Genomic DNA, 17,249 nt, shown 5'->3' on the forward strand with positions numbered 1-17,249 from the left:
TCGTGAATTGAAGCAATCTAATCCATAAAAAATCATGAAATTACAACCTCAAAACATAAACAATCAAACAATCTATTGTTTATTATAAGAACTTGAGCAGGTTAGTTCTTTTGATGGATTTTGAAATTTGATGGATTGAAGAACTTGAGCGAGTTAGTTCTTCGATTGAACCGATTTAGTTCTTCTCCATGACAACAATCTCGAAATTTGATGGATTGAAGCCCAGCAACAGGTTAGTTCTTCGCGAAATTTGATTTAGTTCTTCATCTTCTACACCTGCATAGTGAATGCAAACACGAAATTGACTATTTTTTATGGATTAGAAGGAAAAAAAACACGAAATTTGATGGATTTGATGGATGCAAACACGAAATTTGATGGATTAGTTCTTCATCTTCTTCATCTTCTGCATCTTATTTTCTCTTAAATTTCACGTCAATTAGAAGGAAAAAAAAATTATATGTAGAACGTTTTAAAGTGTTGGCTATTTTTTGTTTATGCAGTTTGCATTTTTTATTTGGGAAGAATTTTGAGCGTGCAACTAGAATAGTTGATCAAAGAGGTGTTAAGAGAATTTCTGGTGAACCCAGTGGTCGTTGCGTTTTTCAGGTACATTACATAAATCTTAACTTTTGTTTTCTCCAGTTTTGTTGTTTGTTTATGATATTATGATATTTGAATCTTTGTGTTAAGGAGAAGTAGTTGGGTTTCTTTAAAGTTCATGAGCTTTTACTTCCTCCCTTTCTTTATGACCTTATTTAATCCTATATTCTGCTGCAAGAACCATATTCCAAGTGATGTTGTACACTTGTACATATTTCATGATCCCAAGTATTCCACTTTATCATGTTAGGCCGTTCCACTTTGATTAGACTTAGAGACTGTAGATGATTGTCTAGAGCATCGATGATAAGAGTGTATATAAGTACCTAGAGTTCTGTTATTAGGTGCTTATGGTTTTGGCTTTAATAACACATAAAAGATAGCAGCTATAGCATTTTGTCAATGTAACCTAGTTCTGAGCAAATAAGAGAGGGAAACTTACAGTTGACGTGATTGGATTGACCATGCTACCTCCATGCAGAGATTCCGGATTTGAGTGTTCAAATGAGGTAACAGGAAGGAAAGATGTTCTCCAAACCTTAGGAATAAATATCTTGGTAAGAGATGATATCCTTGACACAATAGACTTTTCTCGAACTCCCGCAGACGACACACCTACTGACAAGATGGCAGCTTTTTCTATCTCTGAAGTAGTATTCCTGAACTTGAAACTAAGTCGCGGCAATAAAATTTTTATGGATGATTTAGCTCTAGATGTGGAGGGGGCAGGGGACTCACTTAATCTAGCAGAAATAGGACTGAGTCTTTGGGGGCAAATTTACTCTTGTGGCGGTTGGGCTTGTTTGTTGGGGGCATGTCTATTTTCATAAACTCTAGAGAGCAGAGACACCCAAAGTTCTTGGGGGTCTATCTAGGTGGAGGGTTTGTTGTCTCTATTGTTGACCCAATCTTCTTTCCTCAGTTATTCTAGTTATATCTTGAACCTACCAAAGAAAAATAAATGCAACAGAGAATTAATAATATATAGAAATAACACTACATCTTTTCAAAAAAATTAGCAAACCAAATCATTAGGCGAGTCACACTTTGTCCCTACACACTTGGTGGAAGTGGTAACCCCAAGTGTTATTAAAATGCTATAGCTGCTATCTTTATGTCTAGGCACATGCATGTAAATATTTTGTAATTTCTAACCATACAAGATGTGGTCACCAATTATATTTAGTGGTCACCAATTATATTTAGAGGTCACCAATTATATTTAGAGTACTCTTTATGTTTAACAACTTCTAAAAGGGGTAGAGGTATGCAATTTGGTTTATCATAGATTCTACTTAGGAGATCATGCCTACTGATAAATGTAAAAATAGTAGAATCCTAAATATTAATGTTAAGAACACTAATACAAAATCCTACCATTCTTACGTTTAAATCAAAATCTCTTACTCTCAAAACATCTTCATGCAATATAATGAGTAAGGATTTCGTTCCACTCTTAAACCTTCAAGACTTAAATAGAATTCAATTATTCAAACACAAGGAACAGTGAGAGTGATGTGTTTGGTGTTTAAACTAAAACTAATTATAAATTTAAGACAACTAAATCTAAAGATTCTAACTTTATGAACTTTAACAAACAATAATTAAAATCTAACATCAATAACTACGAAATGACTAACAACCAAGAAATGAAATTAGATCTAAGCAATAGATAAATGACAAAATCGAATTTGATCAATAATAAACTACTTGATTTATCTAATGAAGCAATAACAATATTTTAATACTTTAAATTAAAACAAGGGAAATGAAAACTAATTAAAATGGAGATTTAATTCTAGATCTAAAAATTATTCTAGATCTATCTTTTTTCTAACCCTAATCTCCATTAACATTAGCTTCCTAACCTAACTGCCCTTAACAAAGAGTCAAGCTTTTGTTTTTATACTTTCAGATCCAAAAATCGTGCATGGGCTTGGAGCCATGTTTTGGGCCGGAAAATCGGGCCCAAAACCCAATTTCTTTAGTCCAAAATGGGCTCTTCAGCTGCAGTTGGCTTCGACAGATGTTTCATCCACTTCTGCTCCTCTGATTGGGTCAAGGCTTAGATCATTGCAAAGCTCTTTCCGAGCCGGTCGTTTTGACGTAAGGTAGGCCCAATTCCGAGGTCTGAGTCCAAAGATATGGCACTCGGAAGTTCTGCTGATTTTTGCTCCTTTATCTCGCTAAAGTGGCACATTTCTGCACATAATGGACTTTGAAGCCTGAAATGTATAAAAACACGTAATCAGTATTAACTCTTACTTATTACTCACATAATTGGTCTAAAAGTATGACTGCTAAGGGGTTAAAACTACAGTTTTGGGCTCTTATCAAACCACCCCCAAACAGCATTTTGCTTGTCCTCAAGCAAAGATGAGAAATTAGAATAAGTGACCAAAATGGAGTTCTAACTACTCTCGTTTATTTGAAGTGCGATTGCATTGACCATATGCAACAAGGCCTTAAACCACTAGGAATTCCCTAGTGGACGAGTTATAGCCCGTGAGAGTTTTCTAGTGAAGGTACTCACAAACTTCATCTATACTACAACGACTAAGAAATAAAACTATTGTTTCCTCATTCATGTCTCAACTATCTATACATCTCACTAGCAATTGAATACAGAATAATCATGTCGAAACCTAAGCTAATATATGTATAATAATCAATCATCTAAAATAAACATATATACAATGATGAGTAATGCTATGAAATGCTTAGCGAGTCCGTTTAAAAACTTCGGAATAAGCGTCCTTGTGGAGTAGGTCCTCACATAAATGTCAAGACAAAAAAACCACTCTTTTTTCCACTCAAGTTTAAGCTACTCCAATGTGCAGGGGCACACTTTACCTTACAATCTCAATGACAACAAGGAAGGGGGTCGATCAAACACATCCGCCACTTACTATCACACTAACCTATTCCTAATTGAGCTAGAGGTCTTTATTAGGTTCTTGGGGGATTAGGAGATGGTTTAAGAAGGAAGGACATGGATATTCTAGAGGACAAGTCCGAGATAATAGAGTCTTCATATTATGTAACTAGAGAAAACCTTGTTATTTACTTTTGCTTCTACACTTTGTTTCCATCCTTAGCCATATTTTTCTTTTCTTTGGCCTTTGACTCCTTTTATTCTATTTTTTTTGGAGTTTTTATTTATTTCTATTTTTTTTTTTTCTTTTTTTTTTTTTTTTTTTTTTTTTTTTCTTTTCTCTTTGGATGGAAACTTCTTTTCTTTATTTTCTCAAGCAACTAACTAATTTTTGTTTACCACGTTTTTTCTCTTCTTCTTTCTTCCTCATTCTATTCTCGGACTTATTCTAAATTGGGTAGGTTGATTTTTTATTTTGTTTTGTTTTGTAACAGGGTAAAGGAATTGTGGTTTATGGAAGGCTAAAGAAAGGCTCGAGAGGGGCTTACTAGCGGAAAATAATTCATAGGTTTGAATTTACTGGCTATATCGATCCAAAGAGGGCCTAAATTCTTGCTTAGGATATGGTTTAGTGATCAAGCAAGTGGGCGTGTGATTTCTCTATCCGGATTTTACTTCTCCCCTTGTGTCATTTCTCAAATGTTTACTCATATAAGGCTTTAGGCTATATTCTCACGGATTTGTAGAATAAGTACTCTAGGCTAGATTTCTAAACTTCTCGCTAACAATCATAGATACTTCATGTAATAAATTTATAGATAGATGCAAAGATTATTACCTACATATTAACCTAAGTTTCTAACAATTATTACGATGCAAATGACTCATTGAGACTTCTAGATTGTTAAGAGCATGGAGAAAGAAAAAACAATACCAATATTCCTAAGTGTATAGCATACTTTTTATTTATATTTTTGAATTTTTGAAATTTTAACTAGAAAACAAGTGCACATTATACATATCTATATCCTAACAGATGTCTTAATTACACGTGTTTCTATGCCCCCCAACAAAAAGCATGCTTTGTCCTCAAAGCATTTAAATAAAGAGGATAGAAAAATACCATGGAAATGCGTGAAATTCGAACATCACGCAAAACAAGGTGAGAACATACTAATATAGGAAATAAAAAAAAACTGACGCAACTATATAAGAGTTCCACCCATTATGGGAGAATTAAATTGATTGGGACATAAGCAGACACTAATTGAAATTAAAAAAAAACTTACCTCCACTTCAGCGTTTACTCATCATCCTCCTCTTCTATAAAGAAGTGAGGTTCCTTCGCATCTTGCCATGCCATTATAATTTGCCAAGCTTGCGCCATTTATCATCTACGGATGCCAACACTGTTAAAAAGCCACTTGGTGGGATGGGGTGTAAGGTGCAACCCTTTCCACCCTTGCCAAGTCATTGCACGGAAAGATCGAATAATAGAATTGGTGGGTCTCACAATGTCGACCCCAACCCAAATCCGTGAAAGGGGCACAAAAAAGCAGGGAAGAAACATAGTATAATCGGCAAACTAATATAGGTATAAGAAGATACTTATGCCTCATGCTATGGGCTCGTGCTAAACTAGACATTAAGGTCTTAGGAAGGTCATATAGCAGCGTTCCTCAAATTAAAGCAAGGAAAACATCGCAAGTGGCATTATTCGAAAGAAAAATGTCACTCCCCTAATATGTTTAGCATGATAAAGAACATTACCGTATCACATTAAGGGACAAGTTACCAAGGGCTACATTATATGTCCCTTGGTCCTCTACTACACGGAAATTGTCGGACCCATAAGCCTCATGCAAAAAGTCATAAGTGTAGACATGAATATTATCTACCCAATAGCATCATGGGTCTTGTATTTCAAATGGGCATGGCAAGTCCAAGAACAAATGCTTGCAAGAACCATAAGCGGTCCAAACTTACGCGTGTGTGATCACCTCAAACCAAAGCACCATAAGTAGTGCTTTGAAACAAATCTTGAAAGATTGTTCCGGTATCAATGTAGGAGATGTCATCTCAAAATTACGCTCTGGAATAGCCGTGAATGATCCGGAAACTACCCGTAGAAAACTGGAATTTTTCTGTCCCGCGGAAGTCGGTGGCCTTCGTATAGAAGCGCGAGTCGCTCTGAAATTTTTAAATTCCGGTGTTTGGCGGGTCGCTCAACTTAACTTGGCGCGCTCTAGGTCCGATAGATGAGGGCGGGGGTCGGCTCGGCTTGTAAGCCAGCTCTAACTAAATTTTCAAAAATGTGAAGAAGCGCAGCGCTCGATGGAAGCGTGGCTTTCTGAAGAAATGGCGGAGTTTAGATGAAAAAGAAAAGTAAAACTTGGAGTGGATGGTGCGGGATGATGGTGGAATGTATTGTGGTTTGTTAGTATAGAAAGAAGGAAGTTTATATAGGTTTTGAATTGTTAAAAGCGAATCGGTAGGTTGCCAAAAAAACTTTAAGGCAATTTCGGAAACAATAAAATTTCCCTCAAACCGAAAACGAAACAACTCATATTCTTGATTCTAAAACAACCCTAGTATCTTTTATCTTTGGATTTAGACTAGTAACTTCTAAACTCTCTTATATTTCATCCTACCACCACATCTAATTATAGGTATGCCAATTCACGACAATATTCTCAACCTTCACTCCAAAACAAACTCTAAAATGGAGGATCTTCTACAAATCATGATAGAATAAATAATACCACCCCCAAACAATTCGGAAGGTGGGATTAACAATAAAATCTATGCACAATTTGAAAAGAACCACATTCTATTAAAATTGAAATTCAAACAACATTTAACTACCAAATTCAAAGTTAACTACGAATTTAACAACGTAACATCCTATCTACTAAAAATAATAAAAAACAACATCAAAACGACAAACAAGAAGAAATCTAACTACTCTTCAAGGGGGTGAGGTGGGGGGGTAAGAATAGGAATTTGAGTGATCAAGAATGGAAAAACCAAACACCCCACCCCCAAACAAATTTTTGAAAACAGGTTTGTAAAAATTTGTTTTAAAACGTGGGTCTTTTAAAGTCAGATTCCCTAGACTTAAAGTGATATATATGTATTTACATGCAGTTTTCCATATATCAATAATCTAAACAATTGTGGATCTTTCCATAAATAGTTAACATGGAATGCACCACCAAAGCAGAATCAAACTCCAAAACTTTCTACTGAATAACTTAGTTGAATAAGAAGGTGTCCAAATGAATGATCGTGAGTAAATGAATGGTTTTGGAAAATACTTGGAATGTGGATAAGTGTGAGAAGGAAAAAATGGGAAAAATGGAAAAAATGAAAAAGTGTCAGGTGGCTTGTCCTTGGGTGTTACTTCTTCACCAGTTGGTTTTAGATAGTTATGAAGCCTAGGAGAAACGCCAAGGTCAAAATCTACAAACTCAATGGTTCTTTGAAAAGGTAGAGAGGCGAGGAACATTAAGTGATGGAAGGTGAATGAGTGACATGAGGATGTGAGGTGGGTGAATGGTGTTCAACTAGTGTTCTTAGGTTTATATCATCGAGGCTTTGAGATATGCAAGACATTCCTCAATAGGTGGGTAAGAAGAATCACCGGGATAGAGGGCTTAAAAATTCTTCTTCCGTCATGGCGTCAAGAGATGAATGGATGTCAATAGGAGAGAACTCAAGGAGTCGAAGGAAATCTTCCTCGATGTTATCTACGTCTAGGGAGTAGAAATTGTGATCCTTGTCTTCTTCCATAAGAGGGGTATCTACTAGTGTGGGGACTAAAGTGTCAGCCGCACTAATGTGAGGTACAAAACTCTCAATGGACTTCACTTCTCCTTCTATAGGCAAACCTAGTTGTCCCCTGTTTTTGTCTAAACATGTTAACTTCTACGAGAAAGATTTCCAAACGAAGAGTCATTGAGCCATCCCGACAATTGATTTGGGCATTGGCGGTTGCCAAGAAAGGGCGCCCTAAGATGATGGGAATGGAATCATGAGCAACTTACGTGTCAAGAATAACAAAGTCGGCTTTGGATAGTAAAAATCCTGAACTTTAACGAGAATGTTTTCAACCACACCCTTAGGATACTTAATAGAACGATCGGCTAACTGCAAAGACATTTTGGTTGGTTGAAGTTTTGTTAGACCCAATTGTTTATATAAATAAAAAAGGAGTAAGTTAACACTTTCGCCCCCAGTCTAATAAAGCGGTTGTTATGAAGGTATCACCTAAGGTGCATTGTCAGATGGGGGATGACCGGGGTCCTTGTACTTAACAATTCCGTTATGTTCGGATAAAGAGGATATTGTTCAGTTAAGAATGCTTCGTGGGGGTATGTTGGTTTTCCTCTTCTTGGTGCACAACTCTTTTAGAAACTTAAGCGTGTCTAGGTAGACTTTTATAGCTTCTAGAAAAGGTAGGTTTATAGTCAAATTTTTAAACACTTCCCTAATCTCATCAAAATTCTCGTCCTTTTTAAACACAACTAGTCTTTAGGGATATGGTGCTTTATCGCTATTTTTAGCAGAAGGGATAAAAGTTTTATTAGTCTTTGCTTTATCTCTAGCCGTTTTCCAACTAGGTGTCCATATTGGAACCTCTACAGGTGTAGGGTCTTCACTTTCTATTATTGGGTCTTGTAATGTTTTCCACTTTTGGTTGTGGTTTAACCGGGTACTTCTACGGTTGTAGGGTCTTGAGTTTCTATTATAGTATTTGGTATGGTATCATTTTTAGTTTGTGGGTAATCTTTAGGCATAGTCACTTGGTTATCAACTACTTTCATACTGAGCGAAGGGTAGTATCATAGGTCCCCTTTGGTTTATATTACCATTACAGAAAATATTGTTTATTTCAAAGCGCGTGTTTGTTGACTTAGGATTAAGCAATGCTTGACTTGGAAACACGCCAGTTTGGTTATTATTTTGGTTAGAAGACATGTCAATAACCTTTTGGCACAAAAGACTGCATCATTTGCATCGTTTGTTTCATCATATTAGAGTTTTGATCATCTTTGATCTTTCATCAAGTTGGAGTTTTGTTGCATAATTTGATTTTGTTTCTCCAACAAGGTCACTACTACTTTGTCCGTAGATGGTTGTATTGGAATTAAAGCTTGTTGGCGTTCATGTCTTGATGTTGATAGTTACGGGTTATGGGTACTAAACCTCTATTACGGTCCTCTAAGTTCCCTTGTCCTTGATGTTGAGTTAAGCGGGTTGAAGTGTGGTGGTTGTGGTGGTGTTTGTGCATAGACAAGAGGACAATAGAAGTCGGAATGCTCAAGACTACAACCGACATTACAACGAGTAGAGTTAATGTTCATGGTACCGAGTGGATTGTTGTTGAACAGAGATGGCATCTACCTTTTTTAGTGAGGGCATCGATAAGAGTTTTAAGCTTCGGGATCATGTTTAACCTCACGAGAAAGAAGGAGAGGAGCCGGGAGGAATCGTTACCTCCCAATTGTTGTTCCTCTTAGATTGATCTTCTAAGAATGTATAAGCCTCCAAGGCTCCTTTACTAAGAAAACTACCCCGGACATGATATCTAGAACCTCCTTATGATAATGTGAAAGCCCCTTGAAGAAAGCACGAACAAAGCGTGTCTTTCGCAAGATTATGATCTTGGGCATTCAATGAGAAGATCGATGAAAGCGATTCGTGCCTCTGAAAAGGATTCATGAGGATTATGGCCGAAGAAATGAATTTTGTGAAGCATTTCATCCGCCTTCGATGGTGGGTAAAATTGTTCCATGAACAATTGAACAAGTTGAGCCCATGAGTCCACGAGTTTGGCGTTTGGGCAGTTAACCAAGACGCCTTGCTTTGTCGGCTAGGGTGAAAGGAAACACCCTAAGTTTAACTTGATCCGGACTTACGCTAGGATGATGGAATGTAGTGAGAACTTGGTCTATCCTACGCGTGTCTTTGGTAAGGCTTGTCGGGTCTAAACCATGAAAAACCGGTAACAAGTTAAATATATTAGGGGATTCAAAATCCCCACTAGGTTTGCAAGAACGATGCGACTTAGGGCCATCGTTTAGGGCTTTATAAAAATCGAGAGAGGAGTCTCTTGTTCTTTAGCCATTGATGCAAGTGTAGTGTGTGAAATTCTAGATAGGCGTGTTGTATTTATTTCTATGAAAAACAAGCCTGATTATACTAGAATTAAAACTCCTCCGGCGTTAGAGGCGAGGAGTGGAAGAAGGAGTACACAATGCCTCCTTGCTTTCACAGCGTTTGAATAAGCGTCTTGTATCGCGATTTAAGTGTATTTAACAAGTTAGAAACACTTAATAACTTTAAGGAATAAAAATATGCATTTACCTATGAAAATTGGGCTGTTCGGATGAATTTTCCTTGTTGGGCGCGGGGTAGGGCGCGGGTTGGGCGCAGGCGCAAGGTAAGTTGAAATTACAGTGAATAAGGGCGGGTCGCGCTCAACATGGGCGCGGGCGCGCTCCAGGGTTTTCAAGTTTTAGGCCTTTTATCGTACTCCAAAAATCTGAAATTTTTACAGTACTTTGCTAAGACGTCTATCAAGTAGCCTGTAAAATTTCAGATCGATCAGAGCAGTGAAAGTCCCTCTACAGCCCTCAAAGTTTGCGAAAACCGTTTTCGGACACAATACAAACAACCGAATGGTTAACCCATCAAAATAAATCCAAACATTTCCAAATTTTTACTGGAGACTCCTGACAGATTCTAGTTGTTCCTGTAAAAAATTTAGAGCAATTGGATGTCTACAACCTCTCCTTATTGGATGGTGTTCCAGATATTAAGTGTTTGCAACACTGCAGAAACACACTGGAAACACTCTACTATTTAGGAGGTCAAAACAAATCAAAAACTCATAAAATTTTTACTACAAACTCCTGGATTAGGATAGATACTCCTGTAAAAATTATAGAATTTTTAGAACTCCCTAAGTAACCTTCTTCGTCTGTTTTTCAAGAACATACGGTGTGAAAACTGAAATGCAGCACTGTAAAGATCGTATTTTTTTCACAAGGTAAACCAACTTTGAAAAATCTGAAAATATTCTAGTAAATCAACAACACATTAAATATTATGTATGAATATTTTCAGAATTTTCGAAAATTTAGAAATACCTTCACCGCAGTGTTTTTCTCTGTGAATCCGCCCCCTAAAGCTGAAACGATTGAACAGGTTCGAAAATTCAAGAAATAAGAATGAAAAATTAAAAGGGTGGGTGGGTAGAGAATGGGGGATTGCCCCTTGGATTCAAGCAATTGAATTCTTGTCTTGAACGAGATTAAGATGGCAGCGGCGCCATTTGATAAATGTAAAAATAGTAGAATCCTAAATATTAATGTTAAGAACACTAATACAAAATCCTACCATTCTTACGTTTAAATCAAAATCTCTTACTCTCAAAACATCTTCATGCAATATAATGAGTAAGGATTTCGTTCCACTCTTAAACCTTCAAGACTTAAATAGAATTCAATTATTCAAACACAAGGAACAGTGAGAGTGATGTGTTTGGTGTTTAAACTAAAACTAATTATAAATTTAAGACAACTAAATCTAAAGATTCTAACTTTATGAACTTTAACAAACAATAATTAAAATCTAACATCAATAACTACGAAATGACTAACAACCAAGAAATGAAATTAGATCTAAGCAATAGATAAATGACAAAATCGAATTTGATCAATAATAAACTACTTGATTTATCTAATGAAGCAATAACAATATTTTAATACTTTAAATTAAAACAAGGGAAATAAAAACTAATTAAAATGGAGATTTAATTCTAGATCTAAAAATTATTCTAGATCTATCTTTTTCTAACCCTAATCTCCATTAACATTAGCTTCCTAACCTAACTGCCCTTAACAAAGAGTCAAGCTTTTGTTTTATACTTTCAGATCAAAAATCGTGCATGGGCTTGGAGCCATGTTTTGGGCGGAAAATCGGGCCCAAAACCAATTTCTTTAGTCCAAAATGGGCTCTTCAGTACTGCAGTTGGCTTCGACAGATGTTTCGTCCACTTCTGCTCCTCTGATTGGGTCAAGGCTTAGACCATTGCAAAGCTCTTTCCGAGCGGTCGTTTTGGCGTAAAAGGTAGGCCCAATTCAGTCTGAGTCCAAAGATATGGCACTTTCGGAAGTTCTCATGACTTTTGCTCCTTTATCTCGCTAAAGTGGCACATTTCTGCACATAATGGACTTTGAAGCCTGAAATGTATAAAAACACGTAATCAGTATTAACTCTTACTTATTACTCACATAATTGGTCTAAAAGTATGACTGCTAAGGGGTTAAAACTACAGTTTTGGGCTCTTATCACCTACAAAAACCAACCGTATCTATGCTTTTCTAATAGGACCAATTCAACGACAATGAGTTTGTTTATATGTCAACCTTCCACTAGCACTGAGAACTCTTCCCTAAGTCCTTGATGACAAAAATCGATCATTAATCCTTGTTATTGGCCCAAGAACTCCATTTCAACGACCTTGGATTAAACTTCCGATATTGTTCTAAACTTAGTGTGTAAACACAAGTTCCATTAGAAATTCAATTAGGAAGAATTTGGTCTAAAAGTACTGGAATGTGCCGAAAAGTGTAGATATCACTGAAAATTTAGGTCTTTCTTGTCGGAATATAAAGACTTTTGGAAATTTTGTATCTGAAATTTTGAACTTGCACCTTAAAATAGGATGGCATTCATGGTATCAATGTATCATACAGTATTGTAAGTCTTTATTAAATGTCTAGACTCTGAAAAGAGAATGGCTACATTTGAGCTTTTTGTCTCTCCTTGATAATACAAGTAGACCCACTTTGATTGAACTATTGGACACCACTAGGCAAGACTACAAAAGATTTTCCCTCAATTGATGTAATTCTACCGCAATCTTTTGATTCAATAGCCCTAGCAATCTTAGCATTCTACCGCAACGGCTTAAACTTTCATAGTGTTCATCTTTCATATATACCTAGTATTTTCCTTTAGGGCCTGATGTCATAAGAGAAGATACTTTTACCATTTTATGATTAGTGTTTCTGTACATTCTGTTACTCACCTTTCATACTGCTTATGTTCTTGAGTCTTGACTAATAAGTAATGACCTTGATCACATGCAGCTTTTACGAGTACTTGCTTAAGGTCCGGATCTGAGGGAACAAACTGAAGGCGGTAAAGCATTATAGGTGAGAAACTCTTTCTTTGGTTATCAAATTTACTGAATGTACAATCAAGGTGGTTTTTTTGGGTGGTTTCCCCTATACTTGACGAGGGACAGAGTCAAGTTCATTTTGTTGTAGAGAGAGTCCAGTTATTTTGTTGTAATACTTGATGTACATAAATGACGGTTCATACAGAAATAGTCTTGTATATGCGGCTAGAAATTGTATTGTGGGTTGAATATTTTATAGGGTGTTATGTACATATGGTTGTTGGAAGGATATCATTATTGATTTCCAGGTTATGACAGGTTTAAGTATACGAAATGTTGACTAAACAAAGGAAACTCTGCCCAAAAATTGATAGAATTTGGATAGTGTAACATACTCATTCTATTTCTTCATATATACTTAGAGTTATCATAGCAAGCTTATAAGTATATTAGTTTTAATTTGGGATGATCTCTTTTTTTCTAGTGGTTTTCTTTGTACATTGTTTATTTAAATATGGTTTACTAATACTTGTTTTATTTTTCTTTGTAGCGATGGGTCCTCGATCAAAGAATGTGAAGAATGTAGCGAAAACTACATTCAAGGGAGTTAAGAAATTGTTTGGTGGCGGTTCCTCTAGCGGTGACGCAGTTGGAAGAAAAAGCCAAAGGGCAGACGGCTTAACGGCATCAGCGCGTAGAGGGGACCATTTGGAAAAAGAGGTTCCTGAGGTTGATTCGTCTAGTGAAGATAGTGTAGATAGTGTAGATAGTGATACTAATGTAGGTTTAGATGTAAATATGGACAAAGGGAAGAGTATAGTAGAATAGGAGAGTGAGGAGGAGGGTGAGGAGGAGGATGAGCAGGATGATGATGTTGAAGAATATGTGGTAGAAGACGTACCACCAGTGGAAGAAGTACCTCCGGTATTGGATTTAAAAGAAAATCCAATGATGATTTGGAGTTTCAAAGAGGTGTGTATGGGAGAGGCCCGTATGAGTCAGAGTTGTTGTATGACTATGCGGTGCATGTCGCTTGCGATGTTTGGGAGAGAAGGGTAATATTTTGTTTTTCTTGTGTACTTTGATTTTCTTTTACAAAATCTTTTGTTTCTATTCATATATATCTAATGCGTGCTCGGTTGTTTCAGGAGGATCGCGGAGCGTTGAAGTGTGTTTCACACTTAGCAAAGTTATCCCAATGGGATTTCAAAAATGAATGTGAAAGGTTTCTGAGATTTGCCGTGCAGTTGAGAAGGACTGAGTTGTTTGATCTCGTGGAAGGTTATCACGAGCATATGGATCCACCATTGATCTCTGCGTTTGTGGAGAGATGGCATCCGGAGACCAACACCTTCCATATGCCATTGGGAGATGATCGCGTGACTTTGGACAATGTTGTCCAAATCTGTGGAGTCATAGTTAGAGGAAGAGCGGTGCAAGGGGACAGTGAGCTGAACTTACAACAATCGATAAATCTCCTACATCTTGGTCTGGGGCGGAGATGGAAGCTAGCAGGTTCACTTCAAAAGTAAGGCTAGAATTCATCCGGAAGCATTTTGCGAACAAGGTTCATGATAGCCCTATATGTGACGCTGCTGGGAAGGTGGTGGAGAAGGCCTCGAGTTTCCAGGATGTTCAACAGACTATTAGAGCTTTTATCCTGTTTTTCTTTGGATGTGTCGTTTTTACTGACAAGTCTGGGACTGAAGTGCCTATATGTTATCTGAGGCCGTTGTTGAAATTCAGTGAGATAGAAGAGTATGCATGGGGTGCAGCAATTTTGGCGTTTTTATATAGAGGTCTCGGGGCTGCCACATGTGCGGAGGTGAAAGGGGTTACAGGCTATATGACTCTTCTACAGGTAAAACTTGAGTATTTTAGAGTTTATTTTTTTTAATGTTAATTTTATTACTCTATCAATATGTTAATTATTTGTGTATATCTAGGCATGGATCTATGAGTATTTTCCGGTATTCATGACGGTCCCAAACTTCAACTATATCTCGCCTCGACCCGCGTGCTCATAGACACATCCCGTCGCTCCACACTATTACGATACAAGCGTATGCATTGCAGTTTTATCGGCGATAATTGATGATTTTGAATGAGTTCAATGTAAGTATTAAATTCAATGACAATTTGGTATTTAAGTTTGTTTATATTTTTTTTAGTAATTGATCATTGGAGTTGTTAATGACACATTTGATTTTGTTTCAGTTGTTTGGCATCCCTACAAAAATATCGAGATACAAACCCGATCGATGACATTGCATTTTTTGAGGGATTGCTATGTTTTTTCAACATTGTCGAGCTTTTCTTCGCCGCAAGGGTGGTCGCGTCGGTTAAGGTCACGTCGCGACCTAAAGATCCTCCAATACCAAATTGGAGAACAAGAACCTATGGCGGACGACGGGTATGAGGTGAAATTTGGACCAATATTGGGCCACTTTATTGAGTCGGCGGAATCACGTGATCCAACCCCGCAACCGAGGACCTATTTCGTCTTATCCATGGGAGTGTCATCAAAACTACATGACTTAGTATACGAGGAATTCTCATGTAGTTTTGGTGAACCATGAGCTTCTTCCTATTCATCCCTCCCTGGAGACACTGCCTAACTGTTCACCGATTGTAAGTATTGTGATTTTTAATTGAGTTTCTCTAACTGTGATTTTTTGCATTCGATTGGTAACTTATTTTGATTTTCCTTTTTTTGACAGAACGACGTCATCGATGAAACCAGTCATTTGCTAGAGAGAGGTTTGCAATTGGCTGGGAATGATATGCCAGAGGAAGCAAGGTCCTCCTTCGAACAGGCGTACAACTTGACTAGGTGCAAGTACATTGGTGGGCGCTATAGTTGATTTGTTTCAGTTTAGGGTTTGTAACTTTGTAATTTGTTTGATGGATGGATTATTTGAAACTTTGTTAACTTTGTTTCAGTTTTAGTTTGATGGATGTAATTTGTTTCAGTTTAGGGTTTGTAATTTTGTTAACTTCGAATGAATGGATGGATATGATGTTTGAATGAATGTTGGATGTTTGAATGGATGAATGATGTTTAATGTTTGAATGGAATTTGATGAATATGAATGGATGAATTTGATGAATGAGTGTTTGATATTTGATGTTTGAATGGAAAAGTGGAATTTGATGAATATGAAAGTGTTGTAAAAACAAAATGAATTTTGAAATTTTTTTTTTCCAAACGGCCCAGCCGCATCGTTTGGCATAAAGGCCAAACGACCTCATCAGATCGTTTTCCCTTTATACCAAACGACTTCGCAGATCGTTCTCTTTTAATCCCAAACGACCCATTCACATCGTTTGGCCTTTATACCAAACGACATGGCCACATCGTTTGATCTAAAGGCCAAACGACTTCGCCAGATCGTTTGACTTTTATACCAAACGACATGGTCACATCGTTTGGTATAAAATACAAACGACTTGTTCATGTCGTTTGGCTTTAATCCCAAACGTGGTGGGTGGTTTGGGATTAAAGCCAAACGACTTGACCGTGTAGTTTCGGTCATTATTGACAACATACGAACATTATTTCAAAACACTCAATTGCCGTCCGAATCAACTAGTCGATCACTCGATTGTCATCCGAATCAACTTAGTCGATCATTCGATTTCCAAATCACTCGATTGCCGTCCGAATCAACTTAGTCGATCGCTCTATTTCCAAATCACTCGATTGTCGTCCGAATCAACTTAGTCGATCACTCGATTTCCAAATCAAATCAAATAAAAGCCCTAACATTATTTCCAAATAACATAAAAATCAAATCAAATTACACTTGTTCCAAATTACATCAAAATATCAAATTACATCAATATATCACTTAGTTGATCGCTCGATTTCCAAATCACTCGATTGTAGTCCGAATCAACTTAGTCGATTACTCGATTTCCAAATCAAATCAAATAAAAGCCCTAACATTGATAACATAAAAATCAAATCAAATTACACTTGTTCCAAATTACATCAAAATACAAATTACATCAAAATATCATATCGACAACATACAAACAACTTAGTCGATAACATGTACTGTTGGGTCTTCAACGAGCTCCTTTTCCCATATTAAATTGGGAATGTTCAATGCCATAAATTGCAATTGCCTTGCTGTCAAGGCCAAATTCCAACTTTCAGCAATATCATATCGAGCTCTAAGCCATTGGCGCATTACTGGAGGAACCGGACAATCTTCAACAAGTTCAACATTGACAAAATGATTTCCACCAACATGTGCGCTACCCAACACTTGGGTCACTCTCTCAGGATTTGCTTGGGTTCTCAGCGGCATGAGAAGGAAGCACTGACGAGCTCCTAAATGCATAAGGACAACATTAAATCTTGAAGCAAATAAGTATCCAGCAAAAGGCATGCTCATCCACTTATTTAAGGGTGCGTAACCTTCTTCATGTAGGATTTCCTTCATCGAATAAAAAACCTCACTTTGATTATACAAAGTACAATAAAGGGGGAGGTTGTCAGTAAGCTCTTCGTACAACTCCCTTCTCATCTGTGGCCATTCTTCTTGACTTATTCTTAATGCAATGCAGAAA

The 17,249-nt window shown here is 37.0% G+C and overlaps 2 long non-coding RNA genes across 2 annotated transcripts; both read left to right on the top strand.

The window, feature by feature from the left end:
- The first annotated feature begins 198 nt into the window (after positions 1 to 198).
- LOC147511399 (uncharacterized) lies at positions 199 to 14,026 on the top strand. The gene is made up of 4 exons (XR_015216986.1): positions 199 to 232; positions 504 to 609; positions 13,222 to 13,726; positions 13,820 to 14,026. It is a non-coding gene; the product is annotated as an uncharacterized LOC147511399 (long non-coding RNA).
- A 1,135-nt stretch (positions 14,027 to 15,161) lies between these two features.
- Positions 15,162 to 15,740, top strand: LOC147511400 (uncharacterized). Its single transcript, XR_015216987.1, has 2 exons — positions 15,162 to 15,302; positions 15,392 to 15,740. It is a non-coding gene; the product is annotated as an uncharacterized LOC147511400 (long non-coding RNA).
- Positions 15,741 to 17,249: the final 1,509 nt, after the last annotated feature.

Source organism: Coptis chinensis, chromosome 3, assembly GCF_015680905.1.
Source record: "Coptis chinensis isolate HL-2020 chromosome 3, ASM1568090v1, whole genome shotgun sequence".
Classification (NCBI taxonomy): Eukaryota; Viridiplantae; Streptophyta; class Magnoliopsida; order Ranunculales; family Ranunculaceae; genus Coptis; species Coptis chinensis.